This window comes from Pelophylax lessonae, assembly GCF_965119305.1.
Source record: "Pelophylax lessonae genome assembly, chromosome: 2".
Lineage (NCBI taxonomy): Eukaryota > Metazoa > Chordata > Amphibia > Anura > Ranidae > Pelophylax > Pelophylax lessonae.
Genome location: NC_138769.1, coordinates 36,828,730 through 36,844,107, shown reverse-complemented (window position 1 = coordinate 36,844,107; position 15,378 = coordinate 36,828,730). Strand labels below are relative to the sequence as shown.

The window sequence follows — 15,378 nt, the reverse complement described above, 5'->3', positions numbered from 1 at the left end:
TATCTGGACTCTATTAGTGAGGCGCAGCGGGTGTATGGGGGCGTGGCGTGGTTGCGGTACAACGAGCAATTCCAGCAGCGGAAGGCAGTTCGGCCTGTGTTGCGCTGGGACCACAAGGATATTAGCTTCTGGATGAAGCTCATGACGCAGGCGCGGGGCTCTAGCACCCCCTTTTAAGGGGGGCCGGGGGTGGCTCTTCAACCTCTTCACCGTCGGCCGCAAAACGCAAGGGGTTCTGCTGGCAGTACAATGAGGGGACCTGCAAGTTTGGTGGCTCCTGCCGCTTTCGGCATGAATGCTCCGGTTGCGGGGGTTCCCACCCCGGAACAAAGTGCTTCCGGCAGGGAAAAGGGAAGCCCTTTGACGCTGATAAAAGGGAGGACGCCGGTGCGGGTGGAAAAACTGGCGCCGTTTCTAAGTAGATATCCTGATCGTGGCACGGCGCGCCTGTTGTTTCGGGGTTTTTCGGAGGGGTTTTTGATTCCGAGTGCGCTGGATAGCATTCCACCGGTACCGGATAATTTTCAGTCAGCGAAGTTGCACGCTGCGGTGGTCACGGAAAATTTGGAGAAGGAGGTTTCCCTTGGGAGGATGGCTGGTCCTTTCTCTTCCCCGCCGATGGTGGATCTGGTTGTTCCCCCGCTGGGGGTGGTTCCGAAGAAGGAACCTAATAAATTCCGGATGATCCACCATCTTTCTTTCCCCAAGGGCGTTTCGGTTAATGATGCGATTGACAGGGAGCTGTATGCTGTGTCGTGTGCCTCATTTGATCGTTCGGTGGAGTGGGTTCGCAGGCTTTGGGGGTGGGTGCCCTTTTGGCCAAAACGGATATTGAGTCCGCTTTTAGGCTGTTGCCTGTGCATCCTCGCAGCGTTAGTCTGTTTGGCTGCGTTTGGGAGGGTCAGTATTTTGTGGACCTCTGTTTGCCCATGGGTTGCGCCATTTCCTGTTCTTTGTTCGAGGCATTTAGCTCCTTCTTGGAATGGGTGGTGAAGGACGTGTTGGGTTTGTCTTCCATCATCCATTACCTGGACGATTTTTTGGTGATTGGCCCCGCTGGTTCCAGATCCTGTTGTCCATGCTTCAACATGTTTTTGAGGCGCTTGGGGTGCCGCTTGCAGAGGGTAAAACGGAGGGGCCCACCACCGAATTGCAATTCCTGGGCATTGTCATCGACACGGTGGCTATTAAGTGTCGTTTGCCTCTGGGAAAATTGGGGGACTTGCGGGAGTCAGTGTCCGCCGCTCTCGGCAGTTGCAAGCTTTAGCTGTGATCACTTCAGTCGCTTTTGGACAAGCTGAATTTTGCTTGCCGCATCATCCCGATGGGGCGGATTTTCTGGCGGCGGCTGGTGGCTGCCACAGCGGGGGTTAGGGCTCCTCATCATTTCATTCAGCTCTCTAGGGCACATCGGGATGATCTTAGGGTTTGGCGGTCGTTTTTGGACGAGTATAATGGTCATTCGTTGTGGATGCGACCTGAAGCTGTTCACGGATGCGGCCGGGCGTTTTTTCGTGGTCGGTGGAGTGCGGGGGCTTGGCCGGCTTCATGGCGGGAGGCTGCCTAGCTGGGCAATTCGGTGCTCCTTTTTTGTTCCCGATAGTGCTGACAGTGGAGTTATGGAGCGAGGAGATCAGGAACAAACAGGTCCGGTTCTACTGTGATAATATTGGGGTGGTTCAGGCCATTAATAGAACGTCTGCCTCTTCCCCCCTGGTGGTGCGTTTTCTCCGGCATTTGGTCCTGCTATGTCTGTGTTTGAACTGTTACGTCTGTGCGGAGCATGTGCCGGGTGTTAACAACAATGTGGCTGATGCGCTGTCTTGTTTACAGTGGGAGAAATTTTGTGTGTTGGCACCGGAAACGGAGCACCGCGGAATACCCTGCCCGGATCACTTGTGGGACATCAGGTTCGGTTGATAGCAGGGCTGGTACGGAATTCGGTGTGTCAATCCACGTGGACTGCGTACGAGAAGGTTTGGTGTGAATGGCATGGGCTGGTGTGGGAATTTGGGGGTTGCTTCAGCGAGGAGGATTGTTTATGTGCTGTCCTGTGTTTTATTGGGATGAACGTGGAGGAGGGTACTTCCGGTTCCCGACTGAATAAAAAAATGGCAGGTTTGGCTGTTTTGTTTCAACTGTCGGGAGTTCGGGACATCACTAACGATTTTCTGGTGCGCAGGACCTTACGGGGCTTCAGGCGGGGCAGGAGTGCCCCTGACGTGCACCGCCCCGTCTCCTTCGGGATGCTGAAGGACATATTGGGCTGTTTGGGGATGGTTTGTTCTTCGCCGTATGAGGCGGTGCTGTTTAAAACGGCGTTTGTTTTGGCTTTCTTTGGTGCGTTTCGGGTTGGCGAATTGGTGGGCGGCGGGCTGGATGCCGACGACGTGTGTTTAGGGTCTCCTTGCTTTTCTGCAAATCCAAAACCGACCAGCAGGGTGTTGGGACATGGGTCGACTTGGGCGGGGTGCCCGACTCCCCGGCGTGCCCGGTACGAGCTGTCCAGGAGTGGTTGCTGGTCATCCTTCTGGGCCTGGGCCATTTCTGACGCATGTGGATGGTTCAGCTTTGTCCCGCTTTCAGTTTGGGTCGGTTTTTCAGAAGTTCCTGGTGGCTGCTGGATTGCCTTCGCAAAATGACTCCTCGCATTCCTTCCGCATTGGGGCGGCAACGGAGACCACCCGCTGGGGATTGCATGACAGGTTGGTCCGGCGGATTGGCAGATGGGAATCTGGGCGCTTTTGGTTGTACGTGTGCCCGCATTTGTTGAAGGGGGCTATGGCCCTGTGCCGGGTTGGGGGGCTGCTGTTTTAGGGCAGGCCGGGCGTTGTCCTGTAGTGTAGTTGCTCATTTGTCCTGCTTATGTTTCTATGTTCGGTCGTGCAACAGGCACTTTGCTGTGTTTTTCCTGTATACAGTATATGTGTGGTTTGAGTGGGGGGTTTCCTGTGGTCGTTATGTATTGTTTTCTTGTTTTGCAGGATCTGAATGTTTGGTGTGGATCCTGGGCCACTCTTATGTTTTTTTGGCCATTTTAAACCCAAATAAAGAGGTATTGGTGTGAATTAATTTATTGGGGAAAAAAGGTGATGGTAAATGGCGGTGGTTGGGTAGGCCTTGGTAGCTGTAATATTGGACAATACCCCCAGTCAAGTAACAGGCCAGGAGCTGAGGCGCAGCCTGGGAAAAAGGCCTACATGACTGGGGTTTGGGCATACAGGCTAGAAGGAACTAAGGGGTTAAGTAGGTGATGGGTTAGATCAATATAGGACTTACCTTATTGGTGGAGGCCAGGGTGGGGCAGGGTGTGGTCACAGGGGTCTTCTGGTGGACGTGCTGCTTGGGGCATCATTCCAGCAAGGGGACAGCACAAGGAAAGATTCTCCCGCCCTCCCGCCCCTGTTTTTCGTTTGGTTTGTGTTTGGGTTTTTTTTTTTATTGGTAGGGGTATGCTGCTGCGGGTAGTGTCAGGCAGCGGGCAGAGGTCGCTGGGTTTTTGAAGGCAGGGGATGGTTACGCTCTTTGGAGAGCGAGGGTCTGGGCCCATCCTCGGTATGGGTGTACCCGCCCTAAAAAGTGTCGGATTTAATATTGAGGTGTTGTAAGCTGGCTGTATCGGCTCGAGGATGTATAAACGTTTGTCCCCGAGTCGGTGTAATTGCAGCTGGTTGCCTCTGGTGACGAAAATGGGGTGCCAGATACAGCCTGTTGGTCATGTAGGGTGCCTTCAAAAATCTTAAGACCTATTAGAAGATCAGGTAGATATATCAGACTGGTTATGTATGTTATGTTGCAAAAGAAGGTGATATGGTGTAATAAAGAGAGAGTTGTGAATTAGGTTTGTTTAATAAAGGCTGCTTTGGCCATTTTAAACCCAAATAAAGAGGTATTGGTGTGAATTAATTCATTGGGGAAAAAGGGTGATGGTAAATGGTGGTGGTTGGGTAGGCCTTGGTAGCCGTAATATTGGACAATACCCCCAATCATGGTTTTTATTTTCCTTGCATGTTACCCTCAGATCTACAGAGACTGCACTTGCAGTGCACTTATAGTGCACAGTGGATTAGACTTTAGTAAATAAACCCCATAGTCTTACAGATACAACCGGCCCTTTAAGGCCAACCATAATACTGATGCGGCCCACAAGGAAATTGAGTTTGACACCCCTGAGCTGCAGGCAGACTTTTGTGAAATACTGTATATAGGAAAGGTATATTATATTTATTTGTTTTACTTTTTTTTTTTTTTTCTTTTACTTCTTCAGGTACTTGCTGGTTTCTGGCCTAGGCCAAAATGATGTCATATAATCCAGGAGTCTTCTCAGCTAAGCATGAAATTGTGGAGAAAATATGAATATCTATGAAATAAAGAATACAAAAAAAAAAAAAAAAGAAAAATTACAAGTAGTAAATAAAGACACAACTTTTTTTTTATTCTGGATGGGATAATGGATGGTTATAACCTATGTCAATTTTCCAGAGGCCATCTGCGTCTGTTGGGGAGATTTCCCTTCACTTTCTGTCCAATAACCAAAACAGGAAGTGTGAAGAAATTTCTCCAAAGTGAGGGAATCCCTGGTAGTCACCAGAACCAGTGTTCCCATTGGAAACATTTCCCCTCTATTCCTGTTCTGGTGACAACCCAAAATTTGGGATTTTCTTTCATATTGGTGATGATAACGGTAAACAGGAGAAATAGAAAAGGTGATTCTCCCTGACCAGGGCACAGACAGCAATAAAAACTGACAGGGTTTCTAATAGAAATCGACCTATTATCGGCCAAGCCGATATATCAAGTGCCGATATTCACTTTTCCCGATATATCGGGATCGGCCCCGGAGGTTACTGATATTGCCGATATTTCGGGAAAGTGCTTGTACCGGAGTGATGCCTCCAGCTAGAGGCATCACCCCGGTACCGGCGTCCATATCCAACGGTCAGCTGTCTTGTAATGACGACCGATACGGCTGAGAAGCCGCTCGGCTGTCATTACAAGGAGCGGGAGGGGACGTCCCCCCCCTCCCCTCTCGCCGCCTTTCGTGGCCACATTCGGCTCTGATCGGGTCTCCATGTAAAAACCCCGGAATGGAAGTCACGAGTGACATCACTTCTGGGTACTGTCTGGTGCCAGATTAAAAAAAATGACAGCATTCAAAACAGCCAAACTTGGCGTTTTGAATGCTTTTAAGTGCAGAGGAGGGGTTTGGAGTCTTTTAGACCCCCAGATCCCTCCACACAAGTACCTTTAAAAAAAAAAATAATAATAATTTTTTTAAATGTCCAAAAATATCGGCCAATATCAGCCGATACTGATATGCATTGCAAAATATCAGTATCAGCAATGAAAAACCGATATCGGTCGATCACTAGTTTCTAACCCTTCTCCACTCTATCAAAAACTAACAGGTTTTGCCTTCAGTTATACTTTAAAGTGATTGTAAAGGAAACATTTTTCTTTAAAAAAAAAAAAAATAACAAATATGTTATACTTACCTGCTCTGTGTAATGGTTTTGCACAGAGCAGCCCTGATTCTTCTCGGGTCCCTCACTGGCACTCTGGGCACCTCTACCCCTGCTGAGTGCTCCCATAGCAAGCCACATACTGTGGGGGGCACTCGTGAATGCTTGATCCCGAGCCGACTCTCTGTCCATAAGTCCCACCCACTATGTCCCAAAGTCCCCAAGGAGACAGGGGGAAGTATTTAAACTCATACTACCAGAGCCCAGAGCAGACCTAACTAATCAATTATCGCTCTCTCTACCTACAGGGAGGCCAAAAATGGAATTTCAACAGGGGTAGCTGCATAGGGCGCTACACATTGATGGTTAGTTAGTAGGTGAAGGGCCCTATTACACTGGTGGTCAGTGTGAAAAATGGTCCTTATGTGTATGGCCTGCTTTAACAAGCTAAATCTCACATTGACCTGGGCACTTTTTAATCCCATTGACACTAATTATGGGGTATTATTCCTCCCACCGATACTAATGGGGCACTATTCCTCCCAATGACACAAATGATAAGCGCTATTCCTCCCACTGACACCAATGATGGGGTATGATTCCTCCCACTGACACCAATGATGGGGTACTATTCCTCACACTGACACCAATGACAGGGCACTATTCCTCCCACTGACACCAATAAAGGGGCACTATTCCTCCCATTGACTCCAATTATGGGCACTATTCCTCTCATTCACACCAATGATGAGCACTATTCCTCCATTGACACCAATGATGAGCACTATTCCTCCCACTGACATCAATGATAAGCACTATTCCTCCATTGACACTAACAATGGGACACTATTCTTTCAACTGACACCAATGTTGGGGCACTATTCCTCACACTGACACCAATGGTAAGGTACTGCTCCTCCAATTGACACCAATGATAGGGCACTATTCCTCCAATTAACACCAATAAAGGAGCACTATTCCTCCCATTGACACCAATGATGGGGTACGATTCCTCCCACTGACACCAATGATGGAGTAATATTCCTCCCACTGACACCAATGATAAGCACTATTCCTCCACTAACACTAATAATGGGACACTATTCTTTCCACTGACACTAATGTTGGGGCACTATTCCTCCCACTGACACCAATGATAAGCACTATTCCTCCATTGATACCAATGATGAGCACTATTCCTCCCACTGACACCAATGATAAGCACTATTCCTCCACTGACACCAATGTTGGGGCACTATTCCTCACACTGACACCAATGATGAGGTACTGCTCCTCCAATTAACACCAATGATAGGGCACTATTCCTCCAATTAACACCAATAAAGGAGCACTGTTCCTCTCATTGACTCCAATAGGCACTGTTCCTCCCATTAACATCAATGATGAGCACTATTCCTCCCATCGACACCAATGATGGTGTACTATTCCTCCCACTGACACCAATGATGGGGTACTATTCCTCCCACTGACACCAATGATGGGGCACTATTTCTCCAATTAACACCAATGATGGAGCACTAGACCTCCCATTGACACCAATGATGAGCACTATTCCCTCCACTGACACCAATGATGAGCATTATTGCTCCCAATGATGGGGTTGTATTCCTCCCACTGACAGCAATGATGTGCCACTATTCCTCCAATTAACACCAATGACGGAGCACTATTTCTCCCATTGACACTAATGATGGAACACTGTATAGAAATAATAGTAGCGCTGAAACAATCTAAAAAAGTTCCTAAAATGCAATAAACCATGGATATCCCCTAAAGTGACAGTGCGGAAAGTGATTCAGTCCTCATAGTCATTAGTTGATTATTCACATAAGTCTATTGACCAATAAATCTGAACATCAATTCCCTTCTCCAGTTCAGAAACTTAAAAAGTCCCATATATTGCTAACAGCAATCATTGGATATATACAGCAGAAACGCCAAAGCTTCGTGTCGTCTGGGAGGGTCACCACATATCCACCACCAAGTGCAGGGGGTCAATTAGAAATGGCCACTTACCAGATATTTATGCTCACTTACTCTCATAAATGAGCACACTTTGCATGTATGTAACAACTCCACATAGGAAAAGTCAAACCGAGCCAGGGATGGTCCCAAATCCAGTGAGGTAGCCCTCTTGCACAGTTCCTCCCAAATATGTGGAAAACAAAAAGATAACCCCACTAGTGCAATATGTCTGAAATAATTTTATTACCAATAAACCATCATACATTGCACTCACTTGTCATGGTGTAACAAAAAGCTCATTCTCATAAAAGGCAGTATCGGGGCCTCCACTTCTATTCCGATGTGGCTCCACGCCAGATCGGGTAGTCCCGGAAGTCCTTCGCTGCCGTCAATCACGATTGGGTGCGTCGTCTGGCCACACCCCAACGCGTTTCGTCACTTCCTGACTTCAACTGGGGGCACGGCCAGAACAGCGCACCCGACCTCTTTATGCTCCGCATTGTAAGCGGCGCACCCAATCACAAAGCGAACAGGTCAACCGGAAGGACCTCTTTGTCAGCTTCCGCCGGAACATAAACATATACTAGAGGTTTCCCCCGGATGTTCCTTCCCTACCACCTTTGTAGACACCGAACCAAATGGAAACTACGCCCCTTGGTCTACTCCTCTAAGCCGTCCTATAGAGGCGTATAATCGGGTGGTCTGTTCGCTTGTGCTCAACCGGGCCTTACTGGTGGTAATTAAACCAGCAGCTGATGCCTCGATCGATAGTGTACCATACACAGTGCTACTCGCTGCACTATCAGACATAGCCAACCTATGTCCTATATAAGCACAATCCCTGTGTACATCGGTACAGCATATATTAACATATAACAAATAAAATCTATAAGAGTGCATATGTAAAAATTAAAATCACAATTTATAACGCAATTTTAAAAACACACAATTTTTTAAAAAACTCACACTATGGGCCGGATTTAAAGAAACTGCAGCTTCAAACATCTATGACGTGTTTCAGTTTCGCCGCGTTCAAATCAATTAACTGGCGCTGCGGCGAATTGGCTAGTGAAACAGCAATAATGAATTCCGCCGTCAGCGGTATTCACTTACGATCGCGGCTTCGCCAATTCGCAAACTTATGTCTTCGTGCTTATAGCAGTTTCACATAGCGATGTGGGCTAGTGGATTAGTGCACACATCACGTCTGTAATTCATCTCCCTCTGCTGTAGGTTCGAGACTTACCATCTCCACCTAACTTTTTTATTTTATTTTTTTGTTTATATTGCTAAAATGTAACGGATTACATCATATATATTGCTAAATAATGTTACACTCAGAAGCGCTTGCAAGCTTACAGCATTTTAAGTGGTTTTATGATCTTGTCTGTGTGTCGAATTGATCTTATGATTGAAAGTACCAAAGGCAAGTGACCAAACCCCTACCCTACTTCAGGGCAAGATGAAACCTCACAATTTTACCATGGTCTTCTTCCCACATTCCATACAATGTTTAGTTCTTTAGCTATATGTGCTTTTTAGCCTTAACACACTCCTTTTTTTCCACCATACAGCTTTATTCTGCACAATAGCTAAGTGCTTTGCAACTTCACTGCAGTTAACAACGTCATGGGTTCAAATCACATCACTACACTTGGGATCTATTTTCACTCTCATTTTTTTAACAGTTTTTTTAAACTATCTTGAATTTGGGGGGGGGGGGTGTCCTACCCAAATTTCAAGCACATCAATGGAAACAACACAATTTTGATTTTATGAGTGTGGTCCTAGTTTTCTCGAGATGCAATTCTTTACATATTTACCATGGTTCTTACAATTTCTTGACCAATAAACATAGGTGTCTGATATTGGACTCTCTCCATATTTCAACAACACAGACCCTCACAGTCCAACACTACATTTGCCTCACACCTCAACACAACACTGTCACATCCCTACTCTACATTACAACCCCTCACATCACCAGTACAAGCAGCATGCAAAGTGCAAAACTCCGGCCTTGGCACCTTAATGGGCCATACACTAACAATTTGTCTAGACTTTTTCCTGTAGACTTAACCAAACCATATAATATAAGGTCAAACCTCAACACTTTCAATTTGGATGCAATCAGGCAGGCCCTTGCACTACATAGAAAATGTCAATCTGAAGGATAAAGTCTTCTCTAAATCTTACAGTGTGGATGGCCCTTTTGTCTGTAGGCACCCACACAAAACAAAAAAACACATGTTCAATTCTAAAGTCTTTATTTATTTGAGAATGACAGCATAAGGAGGGATGCAGCAAAATAATATTGTCACTCTCCAGTCCGTGTGCCTTTACAGCGCCAGACCACGATCTTTGCTCCATGGCTACGGGATTCTGATGTCTTCCACAACTTCATGCAGAGTTCAGAATCCATTCTGCACCTCTACCAGCTCATAGGGGACAGGCATGGCAAGGTTGCTGGTCAGCTTCCAAGCCACTTTGGAAGTTCCAGGGTGTTCATGTTGGTCATCGATGCTGCTTTTGGCCATGTGCCTTACCAAATATCCACTGACCACAAAAGAAGATGAGTGGAGTCCATCAAGGTGGGTTTCTACCACCTACACCCGCAAGCAGTACCACTCCTGGAAAAATAAAACAAAGGATAAGACATTTCATTATGAAAATCACATCTTAATGCCTGTTTGCTTCATTCTGAACTTCATTTAATTTCGACATCATGAGTGAAATAACACATTTTATGCCAACTTACACAAACCAACATTTGAATACACACCTGTGACGCCAGACAGCCCATCACCACAGGCTTCTCATGGTACATGCCATGATTCCCAGATGTTCACGTTCTGGAAAATTACAACACCATAAGATACCAAGCAGCCGTTCATGTTATCAATAACTACACAGGTGGCATAGACACAAATAAACACCTGCCAGCTCTTCTCAGCCCTTTCCACTATTCACAATACCAACATGTTTATGGTTAGAGGTGCATGTTTTTGCTCAAGTAACACAATTTTACCAATGTTGACTACACTTTATCTACAATGGCAAGTATCATTGGCAGATGATAATGACCCTCTGTCTCCCTGTGAGTGGCACCTCTGCTAACTAGCTAATTAATACACATGCCCTATCTTGACCGGTTACAGTACTTACATGTAAAGTGGCTAGCAACCAGGGTATTCCGGGTGGCAAAACCTGCAGCGGTGCTCCGCCGCCTGGGGGCCGCCGGCTGACGGACCTCTGGCTCCCTCTCCTCCGTCAGCTCCCAAGATTCATCCCGGGCAACGCACATGTTGTGCAACACGCAGCACGCCAGGATGATCTTGGAAGCCTTTGTAGGAGAGTACAGGAGTTCACCCCCAGGCCGGGCCAAGCAGAGAAACCGGGATTTGAGAAGACCTATGGTCAACTCGATGATACTCCGGCTTCTCCGCAAGGCCCTGTTGTAATTCATTTCTGCTCGGCCCTGGGGGTACCTGATTGGAGCCATCAGCCACGTCAGCTGCGGGTAACCAGCATCCCCTGAAAAATAAGAAAAATATACATTAGTTCTTCATATCATGTGACTTTAGATGACTCCTCAAAATGGGAGACAATTAGGCATTTTACTAAACAACCTGCTCGTCTGTTTGCAAAAACTCATATGAAACATCTCAACTCTGTCTAACTGCCTAAATCACTAATACAAATGGGAAAAAGGACACACAAAGTGGTGTGTTTCTCTTGCAAGTTCCAACTTGGACCCTATTTTGTTCCTATTACATTAGCCTAGGTATTACTTCTGGAATATATCTGCAACTAGAGTGAGGAAACCAATATTGACTCACTTATGCAAAGTACTTTGGGGATATGGCAATACAATTGGAATCATTTGTAGGTTTTCTTTGGGTGGCTAGAGGACACCATTTACACATTGGTTAACCACCTTCATTGGACTCAAAGACAACTTTGGAAATCTTTCTTTTGTGAGCTGCTAAGCTGCTGATCTGGTCGTGTGTGAACAGCCTGCCAACTCCTAACACATCCATTTTAGGTAGGCTTTGCTTAAATCAGGGTGTACACCGATGTAGCTTATTCCTATGTCTATGTAATCTTACAGTTTATGTTGTTAAGACAAAATACTTTACCAATAAGCCACCCTTGGGGCATTTGGCCACTTTCAAACGCCTCGTACAGAGTACTGTTTCTTTACATACTGGAATCATGGCACGACCCTGGGTGACCAGTGTTGACACTCATGATGCGCTGTTTGGCGTCACAAACTAATTGGACGTTCACGGAGTGGTACTGCTTGCGGTTTCCGGTACTCACTTTCGTGGCTCCTTGGTGGCCTAATGGCTATGTGGGTGCCATCGATTGCCCCTAGGATTTGCGGCATGTGTGCCCGCAGGTAGAAACCCAACTTGACTTCATTCCACTCATTTTCATTCTGTGGCCAGTGGATAAAATTGGGCACTATATCGACTAGGGCATTAATGACCAACATGAACACCCTTGAAACTGTGGGCTGGCTAATGCCCATGATACTTCCCGAAGTGGCTTGGAAGCTGCCACGCCCTAAAATATACAAAGTGGCCAGCAATCTGGCCATGCCGGGCACCGCATGGCCGCGCTGTGTGTCCGGGTCAATTTTGTCTGCTATGAGCTGGTAGAGGTGGAGAATAGTTCCTCGCTCGAGCCGGAATTTCCTCCTGACATCAGAATCTCGCAGCTTGTCCAAATAGATCCTTGGAGCAAAAATGCGTGGCTGGCGAGGTAAGGGCACACGGACTGGAGATGCTGCTGGAGGTGCTGCTGCTGGAGGTGCTGCTGCTGCTGCAGCTTCCCCACCTTCTGCTGCCTCCTGTGCTAGGGCCTCCTCAAACAAGGCACCGATGAATGCCAACATTGCACCATCTAATGCGTCTGGGATATCGTCCTCCATTTTGAACGTGCAAATTCGCGAATGCGCAGATATATATAGAAACGGCCGCTAATTATCACACCTGTGAGCCAGCTATAAAAGGAGCACATGGCCAATATGGCTGCTGGATGTTATAGATCGATGTTTCTTATGTGCTAGCAAGACCCTGTGACCCACAACCTACATTATCTGGAGGTAAGACAATTGTATCTCTCTCTCCCAAAAAAAAGGAAGGAGAGAATTTGTACTTATCTTGGGTGTGCTTAAGTTGTCTATGGTGAATCCCCTCCAACCCACAATAGCTTGGGAACCCCTCAAGTGTCTTTTAATCATTGGCAGTTGGCCCCATGTGCATGTGGTTTGGACATGTGTTTTCTCATGTTTGTTAAAGGTGTGCAGTCTAGATTTGGCATCTAAACCTGCCCCCTTACCTTCCCAGCTTCCAAAGACACCATTTTTGCTTTCCTGATAACTGTAATTTATTATGTGCACGTATGTAGGTCATGCGATTTCTCATGTATGTTTAATGTTTGCAGCCTCCTTTTGCCTATAAAGGATTACACCACCCCCCCCCCCCCCTCCACCAAGTCTGTTTGTGCCATTAGGTAAGTGTTTGGAGGGCCTCGTGTGATTTGTACCCATATGCGTTTTCTTATGTGTTTTTTTTCCATTTCTTTGCAGCCTCTTATGCTTTTTTTGCCACCACCACCACCACCACCACCACTACCACCGTGTTTGTGCCATTAGGTAAGTGTTTGGAGGGCCTCGTGTGATTTGTACCCATATGCGTTTTATTATGTGTTTTTTTTCCATTTCTTTGCAGCCTCTTCTGCTTTTTTTGCCACCACCACCACCACCACCACCACCGTGTTTGTGCCATTAGGTAAGTGTTTGGAGGGCCTCGTGTGATTTGTACCCATATGCGTTTTCTTATGTTTTTTTTTTCCATTTCTTTGCAGCCTCTTCTGCTTTTTTTTGCCACCACCACCACCACCACCGTGTTTGTGCCATTAGGTAAGTGTTTGGAGGGCCTCGTGTGATTTGTACCCATATGCGTTTTCTTATGTGTTTTTTTTCCATTTCTTTGCAGCCTCTTCTGCTCTTTGCCCACTACCACCACCACCACCACCACCAAGTCTGTTTGTGCCATTAGGTAAGTGTGTTCTGTAACTGTTCACTAATTATACTGTATATGAAGAGCAATCTGCAAATCATGTTTTTTTCTGTTTTATCTTTTGTCATTTCAGATTTAGGAGTTTGGGGCTCTTTGCTGCTGCTGGACAGCCAGATTCTCTGCCCACCTCGTGCTCCCATGGCCCCACCCACTGGAAGGCTGAGGAGAAGGGGCAGGGTGGCCAGGGGGGGCAGGGTGGCCAGGGTGGCCATGGTGGCCAGGGGGGGCAGGGTGGCCAGGGTGGGCAGATCGTCTGGCTCTGGTGTGAGGGAGGCTCCAGCTGTATCCATGAGGGAGTCCACCATCCCCATCCCGGAGGAGGAAGCTGGGGGAGGTGGTAACACACCAAGTGGACAAGCTGGCTCTTCTGACAGTAGTCCTGGAGAGGGTCCGTCCACCAGAGTCAGCTTGTCCACATTATCCCGGCTTCCCCGTTTCACCCACAATCAGTGCTGTGCCCTGGTCCACGCCTATATGGCCAGATATCAGGCGATACATGGGACCAGGGCCGCGGCTTACTCAGTAACAGAGAAGAACAGATTGTGGGATGAAATCCGGGATGCTGTAAATGCACTGGGTGAAGCACCTCGCCACCGTGACAGTGTGCGGAAGAAGGTCAACGACATCTGTGGGTCCGTTCGGAAGAAGCTAATTGCATGGGCTGCGGAGGGTCTTTATGACCGACAAGGTCGGCTGGATGAACGTGCACGAAGTTCTCTCTGGGATTATCAATTACCTTTCTTGAAGATCATAGGACCCGATACCATCTTTCCCAGAGAGGACTTAGATTCGGATGCTTTGCACCGAGGTAGGATATTATCTTGGATGTCAATTGTGTGAGTTGTTTTGAAAAGATTAACTACTATCCTATGTGTGACATGAATAGAATTTGATACTTGCCCTTCCAATTGTCCTTTTTTTGTTTTCCCCAACCTGCAATTTGTTCATCTGTAGCACGGATCTCAGCCCCTCCACAGCCCATGCAGCTTGGCGAACCAGACGGACTCACAGGTGTTGACATCAGTGCTGACCCTCCTCCTGGTAGGTCCAATATCATACTGTGCCAAACAATGTAGATGTTTTTTTTTTTTGCCAAGATAGCTCATATTGCTATGTCCTTTACAGAAGATCCGCAGCAGGGAACACACCCAGTGCAGCAAGGCCTGGAGGAAGGTGTTGGTATGTCTAGCCAAATAATGTTTTTTGGAATCTTATTAACCCCATTAACACACATGTTTTTTCTTATGAAAGAGTGTTGCCTTTTAGATGTTTACCCAGCAAAACACAGTTGACAGCATTAATGGGTGCCATCATTAGTAGGCAGACCAAGCCTTCTTAACCTTTGCGAGGGTTTAGCAAGTGTCCTATGAGCCCAGGAAAGCACTTTTGAATGTTTGGCCTCAATGCTTCATTCCTGAAGCTAGGAGGGCAATCTGGCCATAATCATTACTGCCTAAGGTTATGTACTAAACATGTTTATTTTTTTTTTTTTAAAAGAACATCAGGCCCCTCTTGACGTAGCAGCTGGAGTTGGATCAGGAGCTGGCGACGATTCTGCATCCAGTGCTGTGGTATGTGATATAAGGGAACAAGGTGCACATGTAACATTTCAATGGTAGTAATGATTTTGGGCTAGATGTGACTTACATTGTGTGTGTTAAATTAGTGCTATGACATTCTGACGATGCACCAGCACAACAAGAGTTCTATCTTGAACATCAGGGAATTATGTTATAATTTGGCGTGGCACTAATGTTCCAAAAACATCCAGGATCTTTAAAGTCCGGCCAGTCTTTGATTTTCCAGGTCCAAATTCATGGGTATCGTTTGGTTGGGTTGTC

At 46.8% G+C, this 15,378-nt stretch overlaps 1 pseudogene across 1 annotated transcript; it reads left to right on the top strand.

The window, feature by feature from the left end:
* The first annotated feature begins 591 nt into the window (after positions 1 to 591).
* On the top strand, positions 592 to 1,267 carry LOC309546605 (annotated as a pseudogene). Its single transcript has one exon. The product of its transcript is annotated as an uncharacterized misc_RNA (transcript).
* The last annotated feature ends 14,111 nt before the right edge of the window (positions 1,268 to 15,378 follow it).